This window comes from Elephas maximus, chromosome 13 (genome assembly GCF_024166365.1).
Source record: "Elephas maximus indicus isolate mEleMax1 chromosome 13, mEleMax1 primary haplotype, whole genome shotgun sequence".
Classification (NCBI taxonomy): Eukaryota; Metazoa; Chordata; class Mammalia; order Proboscidea; family Elephantidae; genus Elephas; species Elephas maximus.
In genome coordinates, this window is record NC_064831.1 from 66,097,040 (window position 1) to 66,123,171 (window position 26,132).

At 38.8% G+C, this 26,132-nt stretch overlaps 1 protein-coding gene across 4 annotated transcripts in view; it reads right to left on the reverse strand.

Moving 5' to 3' along the window:
• The window catches only part of HMG20A (high mobility group 20A), an 80,779-nt gene that overhangs the window by 31,234 nt on the left and 23,413 nt on the right, over positions 1-26,132 (reverse strand). Inside the window, exons 2-3 of one of the 4 annotated variants that reach the window (XM_049905497.1) lie at positions 10,327-10,402; positions 4,824-4,888 (exon numbers count right to left, since the gene is read on the reverse strand). The exons of 1 other annotated variant lie outside the window; for it this stretch is intronic. The gene's annotated coding sequence lies outside the window, so the exon portion shown is untranslated. Of the gene's footprint in view, positions 1-4,823; positions 6,570-10,326; positions 10,403-26,132 lie in introns of those variants that run through there. 2 more of the 4 variants (XM_049905495.1, XM_049905496.1) reach the window with 2 other exon arrangements.

Genomic DNA, 26,132 nt, shown 5'->3' on the forward strand with positions numbered 1-26,132 from the left:
CAGTCCCAGATGAATCACCCTTAGATTAAACGGTGACAAACTGAGCCCTCCAAAAGGAAATAATGCAAAGGAAGTGGAGGATGGAAGGCATATCGATGCGGTTTGGAGTCAAAGAAACCACACTTCCAGGTCAGAAATATGCTCTACTTCACCATCGTGACCAACAAGGGAAATAGCATGCACCTGGGTACAGGAAACAACTAAGCTTAATTGAACAGAACAAATAAGTCACAAGAACTTGAGGCTATCAGACTGAAACGATGAAAGGACAAAGCGACAAAGAGAGCAAATTAATTTTGCACATCACTACAAAGAAATTTTTTCCTTTCTTCCAAAGCTTCACCCCATATAGCTAAAAGGAGCAGCCCTGCATTCATCAAGAAAGTGATGTTCAAATAAAACATTCAATAGTGACCCCAAAGAGCTAAATGCAGCAGCCTTCCATTCATCATGAAAGCGATATTCAAATAAAACATTCAATAGTGATCCCAAACATCAGCTACTTAAGTGGAAGTGCAAACTACTCAAGAAAAAGAGTGCCTCACTCAACTGGGAGAAATGAGAAGCAAATTATGAGAATTCACTCAGGAGTTTCCTCAGCAGTTTCAGGTGCTGCTACTAAGGAGACCTGGTAAAACAACAGTTTAAAGGAAAGCACCCAAGCAAAGCGCAGATAAAATTCATTCCACTGAGGCGGAAATATGAAGAAAATGCAGATGCCGCTGGCATCATATACTAAATGTTCAATGGAGTAATTAACTTCCAAAAGGATAAAAGCATTTTTTAATTTTCATTTCTAAATTTGTTATTTAGCAAACAGCATAATGAGATGTAATGCATCTCTGTACACATATTACCCGTTATAGCAGGTAAAGCACAGAAGACAGAGAGAGGAATTTCCCATTTAGTTACAGAGTAAGGAATTTGTTTACGGCATGTGCAAGGATGTTTGTTGTTATGTTGTTAGGTGCCAATGAGTTGGTTCTGACTCATAGTGACCCCATGTACAACAGAATGAAACACTGCTCGGTCCAGAGCCATCCTCACAATGCTTGTTAACACTCTTCAATTCCTTCAAAATAGGGAGTTTACAAGCGAATGCCTCTAATAAATATGACAAAAGTCAATTCTAGAATGATACTGACTCAAGTGTACTTAGGTTTTAATTCATAGTATACACAGACCATATTACAGACCTGTGATTAAGGTGTGCTAATATCACCTTGGAACCCTGGTGGCACAGTGGCTTAAGAGCTTGGCTGCTAACCAAAAGGTCGGCAGTTCAGATCCACCAGCCGCTCTGTGGAAACCATGTGGGGCAGCTCTCTATTCTGTCTACAGGGTCACTATGAATTGGAAGTGACTTGATGGCAACGGGTTTGGTTTTTGGTTTAATATCACCTCAGGGAGCCCTGGTGGTGCAAAGGTTAAACACTCTGGTGCTAACCTAAATATTGGGGGTTCAAACCCACCCAGTGGCTACGTGGGAGAAAGACCTGTGATCTGCTCCTGTAGATTACAGCCTAGAAAACCCTATGGAACAGTTTTACTCTGTCACATGGGGTCACTACGAGTTAAAAATTAATTGGATGGCACCTAACCACAACATTACCTCACACAAGTGCCAATATTCATTTTACCAAAAGAAAACTAATCATTTAGATAGCATATGGCTAACTCCCCCACCTGTCTGTCAGTCTGTCATACTGTGTGTTGCTGTGATGCTGGAGGCTATGCCACCAGTATTTCAAATACCAGCAGTGTCACCTATGGTAGACAGGTTTCAGTGGAGCTTCCAGACTAAGACAGACTAGGAAGAAGGAACTGGCAATCTACTTCTGAAAAAACTGGTCAGTGAAAATGTTATGAATAGCAGTGGGACATTGTCTGATGTAGCGCCAGAAGATGAGCCCCTCAGGTTGGAAGACAGTCAAAATGACTGTAAAAGAGCTGCCTCCTCAAAGTAGAGTCAACCTTAACGATGTGGATGGAGTGAAGCTTTCAGGGCCTTCACCTGCTGATGTGACATGACTCAAAATGAGAAGAAACAGCTGTAAACAGCCACTAACAATCGGAACGTGGAATGTATGAGGTATGAATCAATGAAAATTGGAAGTTGTCAAAAATGAAGTGGAATACACAAAGCTCGGTATCTTAGGCATTAGTGAGCTGAAACGGATTGGTATTGGCCATTCTGAATCAGATAATCATATGGTCTACTATGCTGGGAATGACCAACTGAAGAAGAATGGCATCTCATTCATCTTCAAAAAGAACATTTCAAGATGTATCCTCAAGTACAGTGCTGTCATTGATAGGATAATATCCATATACCTACAAGGTAGACCAGTTAATACAACTATTATTCAAATTTACATACCAACCATTAAGGCCAAAGATGAAGAAATTGAAGATTTCTACCAACTTCTGCAGTCTGAAATTGACCAAACATGCAATCAAGATGCATTGATAATTACTGGTAATTGTAATGACAAAGTTGGAAACAAAGAAGGATTGGTAGTCGGAATACACGGCCTTGGTGACGGAAATGACACCGGAGATCATACGATAGAATTTTGCAAGACCAATGACTTATTCATTGCAAATATCTTTTTTCAACAATAAAAACGGCAACTATACACACAGACCTTGCTGAATGGAATACACAGGAATCAAATCAACTACATCTATAGAAAAAGACAATGGAGAAGCTCAATATCATCTGTCAGAGCAAGGGCACAGGCCTGCTGTACAACAGACCATCAATTGCTCATATGCAAATTCAAGATGAAGCTGAAGAAAATTAGAACAAGTCCCTGAGAGCCAAAATGTGACCTTGAGTATACCCCACCTGAACTTAGAGACCATCTCAAGAACAGATCTGGCACACTGAACACTAGTGCCCGAAAACCAGACGAGTTGTGGGATAACATCAAGGGCATCATACACGAAGAAAGCAAAAGGTCATTAAAAAGACAGGCAAGAAAGAAAATACCAAAATGGATGTCAGAAGAGACTATGAAACTTGCTCATGAGTGTAGAGCAGCTAAAGCGAATGGAAGAAATGATGAAGTAAAGAGCTGAAGAGAAGATTTCAAAGGGCGGGTCGAGAAGACAAAGTATATAATGAAATGTGCAAAGACCTGGAGTTAGAAAACAAAAAAGGAAGAATTCTCTCAGCACTTTTCAAGTTGAAAGAACTGAAGAAAAAATTAAAGCCTTGAGTTGCAATATTAAAGAATTCTACGGGCAAAATGGAAACCCTGGTGGCGTAGTTGTTAAGTGCTACGGCTGCTAACCAAAGAGTTGGCAGTCTGAATCCACCAGGCACTCCTTGGAAACTCTATGGGGCAGTTCTGCTCTGTCCTATAGGGTCGCTATGAGTCGGAATCGACTTGACGGCACTGGGTTTGGTTTTTTGGCACAGGCAAAATACTGAATGACATAAGAAGCATCAAAAGAAGATGGATGGAATATACAGTCATTGTACCAAAAAGAACTGATAAACGTTCAACCATTTCAGTAGGTAGCATATGATCAAGAACTGACGGTATTGAAGGAAGAAGTCCAAGCTGCACTGAAGGCACTGGGAAAAACAAGGCTCCAGGAATTGACAGAATACCAACTGAGATGGTTCGAGAAACAGATGCAGCGTTGGAGTTACTCACTAGTCTATGCCAAGAAATTTGGAAGATAGCTACCTGGCCAACAGACTGGAAGAGATCTATTATTTCTGCCCATTCCAAAGAAAGCTGATCCAACAAACTGCAGAAATTATTGAACAATATCATTAATATCATACACAAGTAAAATTTTGCTGAAGGTAATTAAAAAACGGTTGCAGCAGCACATCAGCCAGGAACTGCCAGAAATTTAAGAGGATTCTGAAGAGGATATTAAACGAGGGATATCACTGCTGATGTCAGATGGATCTTGGCTGAAAGGAGAGAATACCAGAAAGATGTTTACCTGTGTCTCACTGACTATGCAAAGGCATTTGACTGTGTGGATCACAACAAATTATGGATAACATTGCGAAAAATGTTAGTTCCAGAACATTTAATTGTGGTTATGAGGAATCTGTACATAGACTAAGACACAGCCATTTGAACAGAACAAGAGCATACTGAGTAGTTTGAAATCAGGAAAGGTGTGTGTCAGGGTTGTACCCTATCACCATTCTTATTCAATCTGTTTATTGAATAAATAATCTGAGAAGCTGGACTATATGAAGAAGAATGTGGTGTCGGGATTGGAAGAAGACTCATTAACAACCCACAATACGCAGGTGACACACCCTTGCTTGCTGAAAATGAAGAGGACTTGAAGCACTTACTGATGAAAATCAAAGACCACAGCTTTCAGTATGGATTACGCCTCAACATAAAGAAAACAAAAATTCTCACAACTGGACCAATAAGCAACATCATGATAAACAGAAAAACGACTGAAGTTGCCAAAGGATTTCATTTTACTTGGATCCACAATTAACACCCATGAAAGCAGCAGTCAAGAAATCAAATGATGTATTACGTGGGCAAATCTGCTGCAAAAGACCTCCTTAAAGTGCTGAAAAGCAAAGACGTCACTTTGAGGACTAAGGTGTGCCTGACCAAAGCCATGGTATTTTCAACTGCCTCATATGAATGTGAAAGCTGGACAATGAATAAGGAAGACTAAAGAAGAATTGATGCCTTTGAATTACGGTGTTGGTGAAAAATACTGAATATAACATGTTTGCCAGAACAAACAAATCTGTCTTGGAAGAAGTACAGCAAGGATGCTCCTTAGCAGCAAAGATGGCAAGACTTGGTCTCACATACTTTGGATATGTATCAGGAGGGACCAGTCCCTGGAGAAGGACATCATGCTTGGCAAAGTAGAGGGTCTGCAAAAGAGAGAAAGACTTTCAAAGAGATGGACTGATACAGTGGCTGAAGGATGGGCTCAAGCACTGCAGTGATTGTGAGGATGGCACAGGCCAGGCAGCGTTTCATTCTGTTGTACATATAGGGTCGCTATGGGTCGTAACCAACTCAATAGCACCTAACAACAACAACATAGCTTGTGTACCATAAGCAGGCAAACATTCAAATAGCCAGGTACATACCCCAAAACATTAAAAGGATTCATTTGACTGACTTCTTTCTAGAAGTCTCCCTAGAAGTCAGAGACCTTTCAAGAACCTAAGTCTCAGCATTTGGAGCTCTTGGCCTCTCTCCCACATCTCAAAAGAAGATATAATACTTGGTGGGGGACAAGTGAAGTGTCTTTTCATTCATTATGGCAACAAGACTCTCTTATGAGTGGTTCCCAGATAACTCTGGTCATTTCTGAAGTGTTGGGAGGCAGCTGGGCAATACAACCTTAACAACATACTAACAGATCATATAAACAAAGGAAGTTCCGAGAACACACATTTCTTTCTTTTGTTTTACTCAACCCATATGGCTTCAGATATATTTTCTCTAGTGTTACTGAGTAGTCAGGTCCCCAAGAAATGAGTAATAAAGTGGGTGGATATTTAGGAAGCCAAGATCAACAAAAGAGGGAAATGAGGAGAAAGTCCAGTGAAACCCGAAGGCCTCTAAGCTGGTCTAGTAAATTGGAAAAGAAAATGATTCCCAAGAATACGGCTGAGATCCTGCAAGAATCAGCTTTCAGACGGTCTATAAGGAATGATTCAAACTGAATCATGGCTACCAAGGCAGTGGTTGGCAAAGGCCCTTCCTGTGCCTAATAATTTCCCAGCCCTCTGTCCAAGCACCCAGGTTACACTGCACTTCGAAATTGTATGCAAAACACTGAGAAATGTAAAGAATGTTCCTCTGGAAAGGGAAAGGAGAGAAATACGGTCATGCGTCTCTTAACATCCAGGACATATTCTGTGAAATAGGACGTTATGTGATTTGGATGTTGTGCTAACACTGTATCATTTTCTTAAGGCAACTCTGAGATAGTGGAAGTGTCCCTTACTAAGAGACAAAGAGGGCCTGCAGTTCTACTCACTGCTGTCCAAGCCCGAGTTGGTGGCTGTGTCCTAGGGGATCGAGGGCATGGCACTGAGCTGGTGAAGCCTGGGGACTAGGCCTTTAGGTGAGGCCCTGGGGCACTCAGGAAGGCATTAGGCCCTTTGGAGACCTAGACAGCTCTGCAGGCCCAGTTTATTGAGGATGAAATCTAGGGGCACAGGGCAAGCCCGGGGTAGGTTCTCCAAGCACGAGTTGGTCTGACTCACAAAGGCGGTGGCTCCCTCCTGGCTATGCCCAGTTACATCTGCTACTTTCAGTTCTCTGATCAGGATTTGTGAACTTCTGGGATCGTAGAAGTATATGCGGTCAGATGTTGCCTGAATGGATGTTTTGTGGTGCGTGACTTTACGGACAAAAGTAAAGCAGTATACAATTTTGCTTCTCCACAGGAGTTTATATGACTAGGTATATCATGTTTCCTCGCAGAGGGGACTCACCCAATGAAGGCCAGCTAGTTTCTACCTGGGAGCCTCACAAAATGGTATTATTTTGGGATGAACACTTTGAACCAGAGTCTGGACCTTGGCTTTGGAAATCCAGAAACTCCCTTTAACACTCACTGAAAAAAACAGAGGGCCAATTAAAAATATTTTAATAATGATTATAAAAATAGTAATGACAATTAAGCACACTAGATTTTAATTGGTCAACCACCACATTCTCTCATAGTAGTAATACAGGAAATCAAATTATAACTAGAACATTGCTTTGGTAAATACAGGGTCAAAAAAGAAAATTAGGTGGACCCTAAAAATGTTCCTCAGCTAAGACTGTTCTAGTAACTTTTCTCAACAAAAGGGATAATCTCACCAATACCAAAAAAAAAAAAAAAAAAACCAAACCCAGTGCCATAGAGTCGATTCCGACTCATAGCGACCCTATAGAACAGAATAGAACTAACTGCCCCATAGAGTTTCCAAGGAGTGCCTGGCGGATTCGAACTGCATACCCTTTGGTTAGCAGCTGAAGCACTTAACCACTACACCACCAATCTCACCAATCAGACTATGTTATTCCAAATGTTAAGGGGCAGTTGTGGAGGCACTATTTGTACTTTCATCTCCTTGCAGTTGGCTCTTTTCAAGTGCCCTCTCCTTACTTTACATATGTTAATCCCATTTCATTGAGTCCTCTCATGGAGATACATCTTATTCCTTCTCTACCTGCCCCTCTCTCCACTCCAAAAATCTATGACCACTAACTCCTATCATTTCAGCTTTCTTAATTACTCCTGCTACAACCAGGATACTCCTTAGAAGCAAGGATGGTTAAGATTATGTCTCACATACTTTGGACATGTTATCAGGAGGGATCAGTTCCTGGAGAAGGACATCATGCTTGGTAAAGTAGAGAGTCATTGAAAAAGAGGAAGACCCTCAATGAGATGGATTGATACAGTGGCTGTAACAACGGGCTCAAGCACAGCAACAACTGTGAAGATGGCGGAGGACTGGGCAGTGTTTCATTCTGTTGTGCACAGGGTCGGCACCTAAAAACAAGTGATTTTTAACCACACAAACCTCTGTTGACCTTTGATTTTCCACTAGGTCACCTCTTTCCTTCTCTGTCTGGCTTAAATTCCATGGCTACATTTGAAATATTTCTTTGTCAACACTCTCAAATCCCTTGCTTTGCTATCCTTCTATACCACAGAGGGAGATCAACTCTGAGTTCTGCCTCGAGATGCTGTTAAGAGAAAGCTCACAAGATAAAGGTTGCTACTATAAATTTATGGTATCCAACCACCACTGGGCCCTCAACGTTCTCAGCAGTCTATGTGTTCTTAGGATATTTCCCAAGTGCCATGTCCGCTCTTCTAAAACTTTTCCAACTCACCTCGAACCTAATTCATCCAAACCCTCCATTTCAGTTTCATATCTCCACATTACCCATTCCCACCTCACAACAAAAGCCATCCTAAACTGCTTTTTGTTTTTTAAAATATTATATTGTGATTTTGGAGAAAATTTACATAGCAAATTAGGTTCTCATTTAACAATTTCTGGCCCAGTGGTTAAAGAGCTCAGCTGCTAACCAAAAGGTCAGCAGTTTGAATCCACCAGCTGCTCCTTGGAAACCCTATGGGGCAGTTCTACTCTGTCCTACAGGGTCACTATGAGTCGGAATCAACTTGACAGCAATGGGTTTTACACGTATTATTCAGTGACGTTGGTTATACTTTTCACAATGTGTCGGCATTCTCATTATTTCCGTTCTGGTTGTTTCCGTTAGTCTAAGCTTTGTCCCTGCTTACCCTCTCATCTTTGGTCTAGGGCAAATATTGACCACTAGGTCTCATTTAGATAATTGTTTAAAGAAGCACAGTACTCACGGGTGATATTATTTATTTTATGAATCACTCTGTCTTTTGGCTGATAGGTGACCCCTGGAGGTGGGCTGAGTTCTGAGTTTAAAGGGTATCCTAGGGCGGTAGTCTTGTGGGTTCCTCTAGTCTCTACCAGTCCAGCAAGTCTGACCTTTTTTAGGAATTTGAGTTTTGTTCTACATTTTTCTCCCATTTTATCTGGGACCATCTACTGTGTCCCTAGTCTGAATGGTAGTGGTAGTCAGGTACCATCTAGTTTTTCTGGTCTCAGGTTAGGTGAGGCCATGGCTTTCTTTTTCTTAAACTGAGATATCATTCACCTACCATAAAACTCACCATGTTAAAGTATACATTTCAGTGGTTTCTAATACATTCAAAAGGTTGTGCAACCATCACCATTATCTAATCCCAGAACATTTTCATCACTTCCAAAAGAATCCTTGTACCCATTAGCTGTCATTTTCTATTCTCCCCCTCCCCCAACTCTTGGCAAGCATTACTTTACTTTCTGTCTCTGTAGGTTTGCCTATTTTGGACATTTCATATAAACGGAATCATACAATATGTGGCCTTTTGTTTCTGGCTCTGTCACTTAGCATATTTTCAAGGCTCATCCCTGTTGTAGCATGTATCAGTACTTCATTTCTTTTTGTGGCTGAATAATATTCCATTGTATGGCATACCAGTATTTTGCTTATCTATTCGTCAGTTGATGGACATTCAAATTCATTTCCATTTTTTATCTATTATGAATAATGCTACTATGAACATTCATGTACAAGTTTTTGTGTGGATATGCTTTCATTTCTCTTGGGTATATACCTAGGAGTGGAATTACTGGGTTATATGGTCGCTCCATGTTTAACAGTTTTAGGAACTGTCAAAATGTTTTCCATGCTGGCTGTACCATTTTATAATCCCGCTAGCAATGTATGAGGGTTCCAGTTTCTCCATATCCTCATCAACACTTTTTTATTTATTTTTAATTAAAACTATCCTAGTGAATGTGAAGTGGTATCCTGTTATGGTTTTGATTTTCATTTCCCTAATGAGTAATGACGTTAAACATCTTTTCATGTACATATTAACCATTTGTATATCTTCTCTGGAGAACTGTCTACTCAAATCCTTTGCTCATTTTTTAATTGGGTTGTCTTTTATTGTTGAATTGTCAGAGTTCTTTACATATTTTAGATACTTGGCCCTTATTAGATATTTGCAAATGTTTTCTCCCATTCTTTGGGGTGTCTTTTTACTTTCTTGAAAGTGTCCTTAGAGGCACAAAAATTTTAAAATTTTATGAAGTTCACTTTATCTAGCTTTTCTTTTGTTACTCATGCTTTAGGTGTCATAGCTAAGAAACCACTGCTTAATTCAAGGCTATGAACATTTACTTCTATGTGTTCTTCTAAGAGTTTTGTAGTTTTAACTCTCACTTAGGTCTTTGATTCATTTTGAATTATTTTTTGTATATGTGAGGTAAGGTCCAAATTCATTCTTTCGCCTGTAGCTATCCAGTTGTCCCAGCACCATTTGTTGAAAAGACTATCCCCCCGCCGAACTGTCTTAATTCATTGCCATCAAGTTGATTCTGACTCACCACAACCCTATTGTACAGAGTAGAACTGCTCACAGAGTTTTTAAGGCTGTAAATCTTTATGGAAGCATACTGCCACATCTTTCTCTTGTGGAGTGGCTGGTGGGTTTGAACTGCTAACTTTCCGGTTAGCAGCCAAGCGCTTAACCACTGTGCCACTAGGATTCCTTGAACTGTCTTGGCATCCCTAAATTGCCTTCTATTCCCAAAATATACTATATTCTCTTACCTCTACAACTATGCAAGTGCCATTTGTTGCACCTGGCTGGAATACTTCTTTCGTCTGGCTAATTACTTATGTATCCTCCAGGTCTAACCTTAAATGTGTCTTCCCTCAGCTGTCTTCAGGTTGCAACCCTCACGTTCCTCACCTCCTCTCTCTCTGCTTCTTCTCTCTTGTAGCCTCTCTTCCTTTTCTCCTTCCTCCTGGAGCCTCTGTGGGGTTGGCTGCATATATAAGCAAAGTCCTTGTCAATTTCAAGGCATGGCCCTCCCACCAGGGCCATGAACTGACCAATCCCCTTGGTGAACCACAGTCACTTCATTTGCATAGTCTATAGTCACCTCATTTGCACAGTTTATAATATATTGACAATCCCTGCAAGGTGTGTAAAACAGACCAATCACAGGGCAGACTGCAGCCCAGGGCCAGAAAAAAGTACAAAGCCACAAACTGTTTACAGCTTACCCAAGAAATGTCAATCAACTTGGACAAAAGTAACAAACCCTCTGGGGTAGAAAACTAGGGCTATGTAACTCCTCAGGGCTTAGGAGAAAAACCTCTCAAGCTGTTTTTCCGAAGAACCAAGGCAAAAGGCTACATGAAGGAACTGATTTCACCACACTAAAAAATATACTATAATTATATAATCTATTATAAAGTAGAACTGGCATGAACAGATTTGGGAATACAACCGATTTTGATATGCATACACTTCAACTGGATCAAAAAAAAGTACAAAGGCTTACTAGAGTCGTCTACCAGCTGCGAATATTTAGCTAGGAGTATTCAGCAGGCTGTGGGCATTAATCAATATGTTTTAAAGGACTGGAGAACAATGACTAATCCCACCAGGCAGCTAACTGGGGTTTGGTTAAGTGAAATTCATGTAAGAAATCTTTCACTATACATTTTGATATGGGAGATTAGAGGGAAAAAGATGAGAACAGGTAATCTGGGAGTAATTACTTTTTTGGGGGTAAGGTGGGGTAGGAAGTGGCAATTAGGATGTAAGACTTAGGGCTGCTTCAAGAGAAGGGTATATGGAGGTGTGTGGTTGGGTGCTGGGGAGGGGTGGGCAGAAAACATGGCTCTCTATTCCCAGAATTGAGAGCCCAGGCTCCTATGAGTATTGTTTTTTAAAACGTTGTAGGCTAGCCTAGGAATTAAACTATAGGGAAATCGATTCATTCATACAACAAATATTTACTGAGCGTCTACTCTTCTACGTACTTTTCTATACACTGGGGATATGGCAGTGATCAAAACTGGCAACAATTCCTACCCACGTGAAGCTCACAGTGTATTGGGACAGAGAGACCAAAAAAAAAAAAAAAAGATAAAATAATGTTGAATAGAGCAGGGAGAAAGGTTAGGAAGAGCTCAAGGGAAGGGGGTGTCTGCAATTTTAGATACAGAGGTCAAAGAAGGCTTCATTGAGGTAATCTTTGGGAAAAACCTAAAGGACGAGGAAACTATGCACGTATGTAAGGGAAAGGGTAGTCCAGGCAGACGGAAAAACTAGTTCAGAAGTAGTGTACTTGGTATGATTGAAGTTGGAGGCCAGTGTGGCTGCAGCATGTTAAACTAGGGGCAAAAGTAGTAGAAGATAAAGTGTGAGCACTAACTGGGGGACTAGATTACATAAGGCTCCATAGGTTGCAGTAAGGACTTTGATTTTTATTCTGAGATGGGAAGTCACTGAAAAGTTTTCAGTAGATAAAGCACAGGATCTAATTTTTTGTTGTTGTTGAGAATATACACAGCAAAACATATACCAATTCAGCCTTTTCTACAAGTACAATTCAGTGACACTAATTACATTCTTTGAGTTGTGTAGTCATTCTCACCCTCCTTTTTTGAGTTGTTTCTCCCTCATTAACTCACTACCCCAAGGTTCCTATCTATCTTTTGAGTTGCTGTTGTCACTTTGATCCCATATAGATAGTTCTTAAAAGAGCATAATGCTCAAGGCAGATATTTTTATTAAAGCTAAACTATTGTTTGGTTTTAAGAACACTTCAGGGGATATTTTTGATTTAAATTTTAAAGATTACCTCAGGGCAATAGTTTCAGGGGCTCATCCAGCCCCTATGGCACCAGAAAGACTGGAGCCCATGAAATTTGAAATTCTATTCTGCATTTTCCCCCTTCTGATCAGGATTCTTCTATAGAATCTTTGATCAAAATGTTCAGTAAAGGTAGTCAGGCACCATCCAGTTCTGGTCTTATGGCAAAAGTGGCAGATGTTCATGGAGGCAATTAACCACACATTTCAGAACCTCTTAACTATTTCTGACTCTCCTTCCTCCTCTGTTGCTCTAGATAAGTAGAGACCAATGGTTGTGCCTTGGTTGCCCGCTTGCAAGCTTTTAAGACCCTAGGCACTACGCAATGATCTAAGAGGTAGAACCCAAACCAAAAAAACCAAACCCACTGCTGTCGAGTTGATTCCGACTCATAGTGACCCTTTAGGACAGAGTAGAACTGCTCCATAGAGTTTCCAAGGAGCGCCTGGTGGATTTGAACTGCTGACCTCTTGGTTAGCAGCCGTAGCACTTAACCACTACGCCACCAGGGTCTCCAGAGGTAGAACAGAAGCACTAAAAAAAAATTATTAGGTCAATTAACTGGGATGTTCCATGAAACCATGACCATAAACCTCCAAACCAAGGAACCAAATCCCATGACGTTTATGTTTGCACATATGCAGCCTCAGCAGCTCTCTTTTCTTTTGTAAATATATCTGCTATACAACTTTTACCAGTTCAACTAGGATCTCACATTGCTACAGGTTAACTCAGTAGCTGCTTTGAGAACAGACTGAAGGATGGGGAGGGTCAAGGGTAGGAGCAAGGAGATCATTAATGGGAAGCTACTGCAATAATACAAGTGAAAGATGATGGTGGCTTGTTTAAGATTTTTTATATATTTTGAAAATAAATCCAATTTCTAAGTTTTAAATAACTGAAAAAATTTAGGGAATAAAGTCTATAAACTGTGGTCTGCATGTACTTTATTTCTAGTCTTAAAACCTATTTATTCATAAACAGTGAGCTGTACTGATAATGTGCTATTTGCAATTTTTTGAAGCTAAATACAGCTTTTTAAAAAATAAATTATATGGGGGAAGAGAGAAATGGGTGGGGGCAAGAAAACTGGGATCACACACACACACACACAAAATGTTCCAACAATAAACATTTGTTGAGTACCTTTACTATGTGATCAAGCTTATGAAGTAGTGTGTAGCTCTGCTTTACAGAATTTTACAATCTATTATCCTTCTCGGTCTAGAGACATTATCCTAAAAAGAAAAAAAAAAAAAAAAGGAAGAAAAGAAAAGAAACGAAGTGGGAAGAAGTGACCAGAACTAGGAACAAAGATAAACCTTCCTGTTGCAATCTTGTTTGGATCACTGGTGCTGCAGTGGTTAAGCGTTTGGCTGCTAACCAAAAGGTCCACCAGCTGCTCCTTGGAAACCCTACTGGTCAGTTCTATTCTGTCCTATAGGGTCGCCATGAGTTGAAATTGACTCGGTGTCAACGAGGCTTTTTTCCCCCATTCTTGTTTAGGATATTTTTGAGGTAAAAAGTTGCAAACATTTGAATCGTATTTTCTTAAAAATCATAGAAGTACTAGATCCTCAAAAGAGACTTGGCACAATTTAGATTTCCTTTCTAGATAGTTGGATCACTGTACTTGCCTTTTTCCCCCCTTAATGGAATCTTAACGGAGAACTTAGAACACAAAATATGTTCTGAGGAAAAAAAAATTTAGAAAGAGTATTTTGTATTAGATTTAAAGCACAGGGATTACATAGGGAAAATATAAAGATCTGCCAAAGCAAAATTTATCATTTTACAAGCAGGGTATTGTGTTTTGAAGCACAGTCCACCTATTTGGCTTTTTCATGATGCCTGTTGGTCCCAAGTTGCGTTTCTACACAGACTAAGTACTGCTTTTATTATTAGTAAACAAGGAGATGATTACCTAAGTCAGACAACTTCCGGACCAGGGCCGGAACTAAGAGTTACAGTAATCCAATAAAACTTGGCATTACTTCCTTAGTGTAAAGTACTTTCGCAAACAATTTCCTGGGACACCGGGATAACTGTGAAGTAGTAAGAAGGTAGGTGTGTGTGCGGGGGGAGAGGGGGAGTATGTGTGTGCCAGGAAACTCCTAGAAGGCCATGAGATATCGGATTAAGTATTTTCAGTGATACTCAATGTTACGATCTCATTTTGTATTTGGAAAAAAGAAACAAGCTTGTTTTAATTATACAAAGTACAAAAGGTTGATGTCCTAGTTTGAAGATACACATGTTTTTCACTCACTTCTTGGTGATTCTCATGAAGGGTATATCAGAATGGGAGAACTATACGTTTATGAAGAAGGAATGAGTTTTATTTTTATTGTGCTTTCAGTGAAAGTTTATAAACCAAGCCGGACTCTCATATAAAAATTTATAAACACCTTGCTATATACTCCTAATTGCTCTCCCTCTTAATGAGACAGCACACTCCCTCTTTTCGTGTCCATTCGGCCAGCTTCTGACCCCCTCTACACTCTTATCTCCCCTTCAGACAGGAGATGCCAACATAGTCTCATGTGTCTACTTGATCCAAGAAGCTCATTCTTCTGCAGTATCATTTTCTATCCCATAGTCCAGTCCAATCCCTGTCTGAAGTGTTGGCTTTGGGAAGAATGGTTCCTGTCTTGGGCTAACAGGAGGTCTGGGGACCATGACTTCCCGGGTCACTCTAGTCTCAGTCAGACCATTAAGTCTGGTCTGTTTACGAGAATTTGGCGTCTGCATCCCACTGCTCTCCTGCTCCCTCAGGGGTTCTCTGTTGTGTTCCCTGTCAGGGCAGTCATCGGTTGTAGCCGGGCGCCAACTAGTTATTCTGGTCTCAGGCTAATGTAGTCTCTGCTTTATGTGGCCCTTTCTGCCTCTTGGGCTCATAATTACCTTGTGTCTTTGGTATTCTTCATTCTCCTTTGCTCCAGGTAGGTTGAGACCAATTGATGCATCTTAGGTGGTCTCTTGCTAGCGTTTAAGATCCCAGATGACACTCTCCAAAGTGGGATGCAGAGTGTTTTCTTAATAGATTTTATTATGCCGATTGACTTAGATATCCCTTGAAACCATGGTCCCCAAACCCCTGCCCCTGCTACACTGGCCTTCGAATTGTTCATTTAGGAAACTTCTTTGCTTTTGGTTTAGTCCAGTTGTGCTGACTTCTCCTGTATTACGTGTTGTCTTTCCCTTCATCTAAAAGAGTTCTTATCTACTATCTAATTAGTGTAAAACCCTTTTCCTCCCTCTCTCCCTCCCCCCTCTCATAACCATCAAAGAATATTCTCTTCTCTGTTTAAACTATTTCTCGAGTTCTTATAATAGTGGTCTTATACAATATTTGTCCTTTTGCATCTGACTAATTTCACCCAGCATTAATGCCTTCCAGATTCCTTGATGTTATGAAATGTTTCACAGAGTCATCATTGTTCTTTATTGATGAGTAATATTACGAATGAGCTCTTAAAAAGCTGAAAATAATCCTTTTCAGAGTTTATTATATGTCAAACACCGTGTTAGGCAACAAAGATACAGAAGTAAACAAGGTGACAAAAATAAAAATCCTTTACCTTTAACAATCTAGTAGGGGACAGATGGGCAAGGAATTAAAAAAAAAAAAAAAGTGTAAGTGCATGGAAGGGTGGTAGTTGCTGATGTGTATAAATGCTTTTATTTATTTATTTATAAATATATCTGAAAAAACAGGAAAGAGATATAGACAACTTGGATGGGTGGGTTGACCAGCTAAGATAACGGCTAATTATCATAATAAATTCACAGACGCACAAGAGATGTGAAGGAAACCAGAAAATACTGGTTGAGTAAACATCTGAGAAGGAACACTTAGCTCAGGGTATTTAACATATTTAGAAATCTAAACTCATACTAAGGAGGCAGACAGGATTCCTTTCTAGCTCAAAAAATATGATTTAAGCCTGGAGTATGAGGGAAGCATTATAGGAGAAAGGTCCCTAGAATCTCAACCCAGGCAATAACTTACTAGTCAACAATTCTAGGGTAAGGGTCCTCATTGGTTCAAGGAACACTGCTCCTCTATTTTCTTATATTTTACATTGCTGTTTTCAGCGAGAAACTTGCAGCTCTGAAACAATGCTGCAAAGTAATGGAGGAAAAAAATGTTCCTTTCTGTTACAGGCAGTAACTCCCAAACATTTTACCTTTTCAAAAGTCAATAAAGACTGCATGTGAAGGATGACATGCAGAGGATCAGGGTTCCAGTCTCCCTACATCCTCACCACCATTTGTTTCTTTTTTTTTTTTTAAATCAGGGGTGAGATGGTATCGTAGTTTTGACTCGCATCTCTCCAATGGCTAATGACGGCAAGCATCTTTTTGTGTGTTTATTGGCTGCCTGAATGTCCTCTTTGGTGAAGTGTTTGTTCATGTCCTTTGTCAACTTTTTGATTGGACTGTCTTTTTCTTGCTGAGTTACTGAAATTTTCTATGTATTTTAGAGATTAGATCCTTATCAGATGTGTTGTTCCTGAAGATTTTTTCCCAGTCTATAGGTTCTCTTTTACTCTTTTGAAAAAGTCTTCTGGTGAGTGTAAGTATTTAATTTTTTGGAGGTTCCAGTTACCTAATTTGTCTTCTGTTGCTTGTGCATTTGTAGCTGTGTTTAATAATCTATTTCTGAAAAAAATTAGGCCCTATAGTTCTGTTCCTATACTATCTCTCATGAACTTTTATAGTTTAAGCTTTAACATTCAGTTCTCTGACGCATTTTGAGTTAGTTTTTGTGTATGGTGTGAGGTATGGATCCTGTTTCATTTTTCTGCAAATGGCTATCCAGTTTTGTCAGCACCATTTGTTAAAGAAACTGTTTCTTCACCATGGAATGGACTTCGACCCCTTGTGGAAAAACAGCTGCCCATAGATGGCTGGATTTATTTCTGAGTTCTCAATTCTGTTCCATTGGTCTATATATCTGTCACTGAACCAGTACTAGGCCATTTAATTACTGCAGCTGTATAGCATGTTTTGAGGCCAGGAAGAGTAAGGCCTTGTACTTTGTTCTTCTTCTTCAATATTGCTTTGGCTATTCAGGGCCTCTTTTCTTTCCATATAAAGTTGATCAGCTTTTCCATTTCAGTAAAGAAAGTTGTTGGAATTTGGACTGGGAATGAACTGTATCTAAAGACCACTAATTTAGGCAGTACTGATGTTTTCACAATGCTAGGTCTTCCAATCCATGAGCAAGGACAAATTCGACATGTTTAAAGCTCTAGAAGGTCAGTTTCCTAGGAACATTTCTCCTCTAAATAACTCCTAAATAAGCCTTCAACCTTCATAAATAGAGCCTTCACAGACTACCACCCTATCATGACAATCCAGATCAAATAATCTTCCTGCTGTACAAACTACTGATTTTATGTTTCCTTTGTGGTCAAACAAAAAACAAAGTTTAAAACCGTATTACCTGTAACTCTAACAGAACGGTAACCAGAAATAATTTAACCACTTCAAGATTCTTGGTGTTTTTGTGTATTTACTAAAATCTGACAAAATTTGCATTTTCAGAGTTGCCTATTGCTGTTCAAAGGCTTGCTTAGTTTAGTAAGGCAGGGCTAGGTCCCAGGAGTAAGAACTGCAGGATGATTGTTCTTCTTTCTACATTAAATGCACTAACTTGCCTATACTAACAAGTACTCTGTTATGAACAATTGGATCATTCCAACAGAAATCCACTATACATAATATATATATAATACCAAGTACTGGTATTATATGATTATCTGCTTTCAAAACCCTCACATGTAAAATGGGGCCATACTGTGATGATCAAATAAAATAAGTGTTTCCCAAACAATAAAAGACTGTGATCTATCCAAAATGCTCATCGAACTCCACATAAGGTAGATCTTAAAAGAAAGTCACCAAGACAAACTATAATCAAGCTTGCCAAAACCAAAGATAAAGAGACAATTATAAGAGCAGCGAGGGATAAAGGACAAGTCGCCTACAAAGGAGAGCAAAAAAGAATAAGCTCGGACTACTCGGCAGAAAAGCATGCAGGCAAGAAGGCAGTGGAATGACGTATTTAAAAAACTGAAGGGAAAAAACTGCCTGCCAAGAATCATATATCCATCAAAACTGTCTCTTAAATATGAAGGTGAAATTAAGACATTTCCAGATAAACACAAGTTGAGGTAATTTGTAAAAACCAAACCAAAACTACAATACTAAAGGGAGTTCTTTGGTTAGAAAATCAGTAATATCAGGTATCAACCCAAGACTAGAACACTGGGCAGAGGAACCAGAAGTCAACCCAGACAGGGAAATCCAAAAAAAAAAAAAAAAGCAAGATTAAAAAAAAAAAAAGCCCGACACAGGGTAACGGGAGTGTTATTATATAAAAGGCAACATTAAAATAATAAAAAGGGACTAAGAAATGTAATCATATACCTTCCATATGGAGAGGATGATACGGCGATACAAAGAAATAAAACACAATAAAAATTATGAAAAAAAACCGTGAAAGGTATTTTTGTTAAAGACTTCAATGAAATATTTATGAGACTATATTATAGATTATAATTGTATTTAAAAAAATAGATACATAAGAAAAAATGGGAGAAAAGACATCAAAATGCTCAAACCAAAACCTAACCCATTGCCATCAAGTTGATTCTGACTCATGCAGACCCTAAAGGACAGAGTAGAACTGCCCCACAGGACTTCCGAGGAGCAGCTGGTGCATTCGATCTGGTGACCTTTTTGATTAGCAGCCACCTCTTCTTAACCACTGCACCACCAGGGCTCCAAGTGCTTAAAGTACCATGTTTTCACACAAATAACATGTGCCTTCTACATTTCTTTGCCAATTGCTCCCTCCCCACCAAGAGGTATTTTGGTAAGTGCCACTTTGCCAATTTTTTTTTTTAACATGTTGCTGAAAAAAATATTTAGCATAGCTTGCTTATGAAAATACCTTGCAGGGGGAGGGTGTGGTTAGCAAACAAATGCAGAAGGTGCACGTTATTTGCATAAAAATACAGTAATCACGCTTTAATCATGCTAGGATGTGGAATTATGAGTAATTACTTTAGGTCTTTAATTTCCCAACTTTCTTTAATAAAGTTACATTGTTTTAAAAAAAAAATAAAGCCTCATAAAAAATCAGACTTTTAAAATTAAATGTAAACTTCACATGTAATAATACATGAATGTATTCTCTTTTTAAAAAAGATTAGAACACTATACGTAGAACTAAAATTCCCTTGACCAGCCTGTCCCCTCTCCTTTCTCCAGAAACTCCAAAGGAGTTTCTAGCTTATTGCTGAAAGGAGCCTTAGAGACAATTTCTAGTGATAAACTCTCTCATTACAATTAGCCCCACAGGGCAGAGAGTGAACATGTCTATAAGGGAGAGTATGAGGGTACACTTTATAAACCTCATATTTTATGTTAAAAATAATTTAAATTCTGCATTTAATTTTATAATATCAATGTTTATTTGAATATTTATCCCCATGAGTACAACAGTATATAGCACAGATTAGATTCATGTTCCTGAGAGATATCTGTCAAACTGTGATACAGAGGTAAAGAGAGGTGTTATGACTTTTTCACTTCTGTATCATACAGCAATCGATTCCTAGAATGAGAAATTCTTATTAGTGGATAGAAAAATATGGTTAGTTCAATTTATATCCTATAACTTTCCAGAGAAAATAACAGGAAAATACACTGCAATTATCATACTAAAATCCCATTTAATTATGGGAAAACAGACCCACATCGTGAGTTTAATATGGCTTAGTGTTTCCTTAAAAGGTTTAATTTTGAAAATTAAAATACGTCTGAGGCTGATAAAGGTACATTTTCATGTCACTGTTAGGACAAGTAACCACTTTTTTACAAATAAGTTGTTTTACTTCTTGCTATCATACCTTATTTACATACCTCAAACCTAATATACATGGCTCATCTCTAATTCCACTGTCAACTGTTTGTCTGCAGAAATTTGACTCCAAATTTAGTTCAAATGAAAAAGTAAAGTTACTGGTACTCTTTCCTTAAAATGTCTTTCCACAGAAGTATCGTCTCTGGAGGTATTTATTCTTATCATGAAGTCTCTCCAAATATCTAGTTTGACTCTAGGTATTTAATAAAGTTAGAATATTTAAGAGACAAAATGGGTAAATTACAACCACACCACCACCCACCCATTGCCGTGGAGTCGATTCTGACAAATTACAACCAAGATATACCAATATGAGCTACCAGGAAAAAAGCTTAATTGTAGTTTACTGCAACAAATTCACTGAAAATTCTGGAGGAAAACCCCCCAAACAGCTCACATTTTTAGTAAAGAATCACGTGCTACATTAACCACAAGGGACGCAACCTGAGGCAGTGGAAAGGGTTGTGAACTGAAGTCAGGGAGTCTGACTCCAATTATGCCAACAACTAGCTCTGTCTTCTAGGATCACTACACCACTGTGGCTCCAAGCTTCCTCATTTGTTAATGAAAAGGATGGAGAAAATCAATTCTCAAATTTGTTTAGGTATCAGAGGATGACAGGACACAATGAAATAGAACATTTAATGATATGGACAAAAACAATTTTACAAACTAGCAGAAAACGAATATATAAAAAATGAGATAAAATTTCTACCATGAACACGTAGGTTCACACAAATACAGAGTAGTCTAAGCACAGTGCGCATTCCTGAATTTTTCTGTTAATATTTATTTGCCATTTGGGAAGGAGTAGTTACGGTCAGACTCAACCCGCCCACTGCCGTCAAGTTGTTCAGACTACCCGGGTCCAAATTCTACCTTTTATTTATTAGCTTGGAACCTTGGGCAAGTTACTTAGTATCTCTGAATCTAAGTCTTCTCATATGTAAATGAGGATAATAACAGTATCTACTTTAGAAGTTGTTTGAAGACTTAATCGACATAAGTAGGTAGTACGGTACCCATCACACAATAAGAGCCTGCATCAGTTTTCTAGGGCTGCCATAAAAAATTACCACAAACTGAATGGCTTAAAACAACTGAAACTTATTCTTTCACAGTGCTGGAGGCTAGAAGTCTGAAATCAGGGTGTCATCAGGGTCATGCTCCACCCGAATGCTCTAGGAAAGAATCCTTCCTTGCCTCTTCCAGCTTCCAGTGGTTCCCAGCAATCCTTGGCTTGTAGCTGCATTACTCCAGGCTCTGCCTTCATCTTTGCATGGCCTTCTTCCCTCTGTACCTCCTTCCCTCTTATAAGGACACAAGTCATTGGGTTTAGGTCCCACAGTAACCCAGTATGACTTCATCTTAACTAGTTATATCTGCAAAGACTGTATTTCTAAATAAGGCTACACTTTACGGCTCTGGGTGGACATTCATTTCTGGGGGGACTCTACTCAACTACAAAGCCTAAAAACAATAAATGATAGCAATAATAGAAGCAAACTTTTATTGAGTTTTCACTAAGTGGTTAGACACTATTCTGGGAGTCCCTGGGTGATGCACATGGTTAACATGCTCGGCTGCTAAGGGAAAGGTTGGAGGCTTGAATCTACCCAGAGGTACCTTGGAAGAATGGCCTGGTGATCTACTTAGAAAAATTAACCCGTGAAAACCGTATGTAGCACTCGACGGTAACTAGGTAGGCACTATTCGACAAGTTTTATAAGTATTATCCCATTTAACCTTCACAACTAGCAAATGAGGTAGATACTATTATTAGCCCCTATTTTATAGTAAGCAAAACGGCTTAAAGAATGGTTAAGTGAATTTGCTCAAGTTTACTGTGATAGTCAATAAGGCTGTTCACAAATATCTTTAGTTCTCTTTTCAGGAACATCGTAGGATTGCACCTCCTTACTGCCTCTGAGAGTAGGTGTGGCCCATGTGACTAATTTGGTCAATGGAATGTGAGCGGCATGTGATTCTTTCGGGCAGAAGCTTTAAGAGTCCATGAGGAATTCGCCATGTTCCCTTCCCTCTAGTGCACTAATTACGGAAACATATTCTAAGACGGAGTTTCTGTCAGCCTGGTTGCCTAAGTGACCACAAATAGCATAGTGCCCTGCTGACCCACTCTGGACATGTGGCATGAGGGGGGAGAAAGAAAAAAAGCTACTGAGGTTTTCAGATAGTTTGTTGCCACAGCAACAACCTAGCCTATCCTGACTGACACCTTTACAGTTACTAGATTTCATATTTAGTATCATTACTATCTATTTAGTCACAGGTAGTGCTGAATGTTTAAGATTAAATTATGGGAGAAAATAGTACAATTCTTTCCATTTACTTATTCTGTGCGTGTGTATGAAACAATAAAAGTTTACCATTACCTAATTTACTGCCATAATTTAAGAATTACTGGTCTAAATGTATTCACGACCTTGGTTGGACTAGGAAAAGAATTCTTAAAGAGAACACAAAAAGCACTAACCATAAAAAAAGAAAAAAAAAGATGATAAATTGGTGTTCACTAAAATTAAGAACATCTGTTCATCAAAAGACCCTTTTTTAAAAAGAGTAAAAAGGTAAGCCAAACAAAAACACCCCCATAGACTAGTAAATATTTGTAACACATATTTTTTTTATATTCATTAGACTTATGTCCAGAATACAAAAAGAACTTGTGTAAATCAGTAAGAGAGAAATAAATGACTCAATTAAAAAAAAAAAGGCTAAATACGAAATAGGCACTTCATAAAAGAAGGCTATCCAAATGATTACTAACCATATGAAAGAGATGCTACTACACACCCACTAGAATGACTAAAGTTAAAACAAACAAACAACAACAAAAACCACCCTAACAATCCACAGTGTTGGCAACGATGAGGAGGAACTGCAATACTCAAATCTTGCTGGTGGGGATACATATTGGTACAGTCACTTTGGAAAACTGTTTGGCAGTATTTGTTTAAAAAATACTGAATCAGCAGCTCCATTCCTGGTAACATATCCCAGAGAAATCAGAGTATGTGTCCACCAAAAGACATGAATAAGAATGTTCATAGCAGCTTTATTAACAACAGCCTCAAGGTGAAATCAACCTAAGTGTCCACCAACAGCTGAACTGGTACATTACAATACACCCTACAACAGATCAGTGGAGTGCTACACCAACTGAACTAGTGCTACATGCAACATGGATGAATCTCACTGACACAATGACAAGCAAAAGAAGCCGGACCTATGAGAGTAAACAGTCTATAAATCCATTTATATGAAGTTCAAGAACAGGTAAAATACTCTGTGGTGATAAAAATCAGAACAGTGGTTATCTCTAGTGGGAGGAGGTAAAGTACTGACTAGAGTGTCTCCTAGAGTGCTGGAAATATTCACAGGTGCCCATATATGTATACGTAAAAATCTATTGACCCCTACATTTAAGATTTGTACACTTTACTGTATATGCCACCAAAAAAAAAAAAAAGGTTACAGAAGGATTGGTTTGGATAAGAATTCCAGGACTGGAAGGCACCACAGAAGTCACTAGGTCCAAGTGCATATCCAAGGCTCAACTGCCAACCTGAAAGTCTCTCTTAAGGATGCCTACGATATTCCCATTTCTAAATAGCTCTGATCATTAGAAGGTTTTTCTCTATAATGAATCCCAAACCTATCCCTAAGGAGCTTCCATCCTTGAGTTTTCATTCTACATTTTTGGGGACATAAAGAACCAATGTGCTCCTTTTTCCAAACCATATCTCCTCAATTATCCAAAGACTTATCTGATGAATGCTGAGACTCCTTTCAGCTCTAAAAATTCTAGGATTTTATATTTTTGTTATAAGTCCACATTTCTTTTATTTGCCTCTTTATTTCACTGCTGAACTTTACTCTTTCGATAAAGCATTCTAAAGTTATTCTTCAACCTGAGTAGATAACCAGCTTGCAGATTTTTATCCAAAATATGAATTTTAAATGTATGCCAATATTTACAATATGTACTGGTCACATCTACATGATTATGTGAGCAGAAATGGAAATCTCTCATGCTTAACGCATTATAATATCAGAGCTCTTCATGAAAAATACCTAGCTCATTTAGATGTGGAGAATGCTTACCATCAAATTTACCATCACAGTTTAGACTGTGCAGATTAGAAGGACATTTTTTTAGACACACAATAATTCAAGTCAGTGGTGATCACTTTGACCTCTCCACTGGGAAAAAGGATGAATATATGGAGAGAACTGGTTATGCCTAAAGCAGTGAATCATTATGAACTTCATGAGCAAACAGAAAAGTATTTCCCTAAGCTCAAAGAGCCAACTGAAGAATTCATGGAATTGTTTATTTTAAGGCATTCAAAAGTTTCTACAGAGTCAAAGTTTAAGAGATAAATGTAAAAGCAGATTTTCTCACACTCAAGATGATATACATATGTTCCAGCAGTATCCAGGCCTTCTGTTCAAGAAGCCAAATCGTAACAATTTGCCCATATTATTGGTTTCAAATCTGTGATTGCCCTTTTATTGTTACAACCTGATAGCCTTACTATTTTTTCCTTTATTGTAATAGATTAGAATAATCAGAGAATTAACTCAAAATTATCTTCAGATAATCTGCAATATGAATTATACAAGGTAAATCTTGATTCCAAACGTGAAATGTATTCGTTTAATTCCAAAGCCCATGGTAATCTGGTTTCCTTCTCTAACTCACTCTGCTGATTGTTCTCAAAGACACTCATAACTTCAAAACTGCTAATTTCAATGGACATTTTTTATCCTTCACCCTACTGGGTTTCTAACTGGCACTTGATACTATAAATGACTATCTTCCTTAAAGTCTCCTCCCACTACTTCCTGTTTACTATCTTTTTGTTTCCCCCATGTCTTAGGTATCTAGTGCTGCTATAACAGCAACACTACAAGTAGATGGCTTTAACAAACAAATTTATTTTCTCACAGTTTAGGAGGCTAGATGTCCGAATTCTGAGCACCAGCTGTAGGGGAAGGCTTTCTTTCTCTCTCTGCTCTGGTGAGGTCCTTCATCTCTTCAGCTTCTGCTTCCTGGTCCCTTGGAGCTCTCCATATGTCTTGGCATCTATCTTATATCATTTGCTTACTAGCTTGTTTGTCTAATCTCTTTTATATTTCAAAAGAGATTGACTCAAGATACACCCTAACACTAATCCTGTCTCATTAACATAACAAGGACAACCCATTCCCAAAACACAGGCATACAGGCTAGGATTTATAACACATGTTTGCGGGAGACACAATTTAATTCTTAACACCCCACATCTTTTTAGCCATTCCTTCCGTCTTTGGCCCTCCTCTCCCTCAATTTTTCTAGCGATCTCTCTCAGTCCCAATGCCTTAAAAACTATTTATATACTATGACATCCAAACTTACTTCTTTTAAATTCCAGGCCTGTATCTCAAACTGCTATCTTCTTCTGGTGTGGCACAGGAAACTTGACCATAACATGTGTAAAACTGAGCCCACAATCTTTGCTCTAAAATCTGTTCCATCCCCCATGTTCTCTGTCAGTTGGATGTACTCTACCCTCTCACAAAGGCTACAGACCTGGGGCTGACTTCTTTTCAGCTCTTCCTGGGTCCTCCTGTCATATGCAATCCCTTATCAAGCTCCACCGATTCTGTCCTTTTCTGCATTGCTAATATTACTGTCTCAGTTAAAACCTTTATTTTTCATGCCCTGATTATTCTAACAGCCTCCTAATTGCCCTTCCTGTCTTCAATCTGTTTCCACACAGGGGCTAGAGTGATCATTCTAGAACACAAATCTAATTATGTATAACACTCCTTATTTAAAATCATTCAAGAGGCTACCTGTTGTCTTCAGGTAATTTTCACTTTTTTTTTAATTAACTTTTATTGAGCTTCAAGTGAACGTTTACAAATCAAGTCAGATTGTCA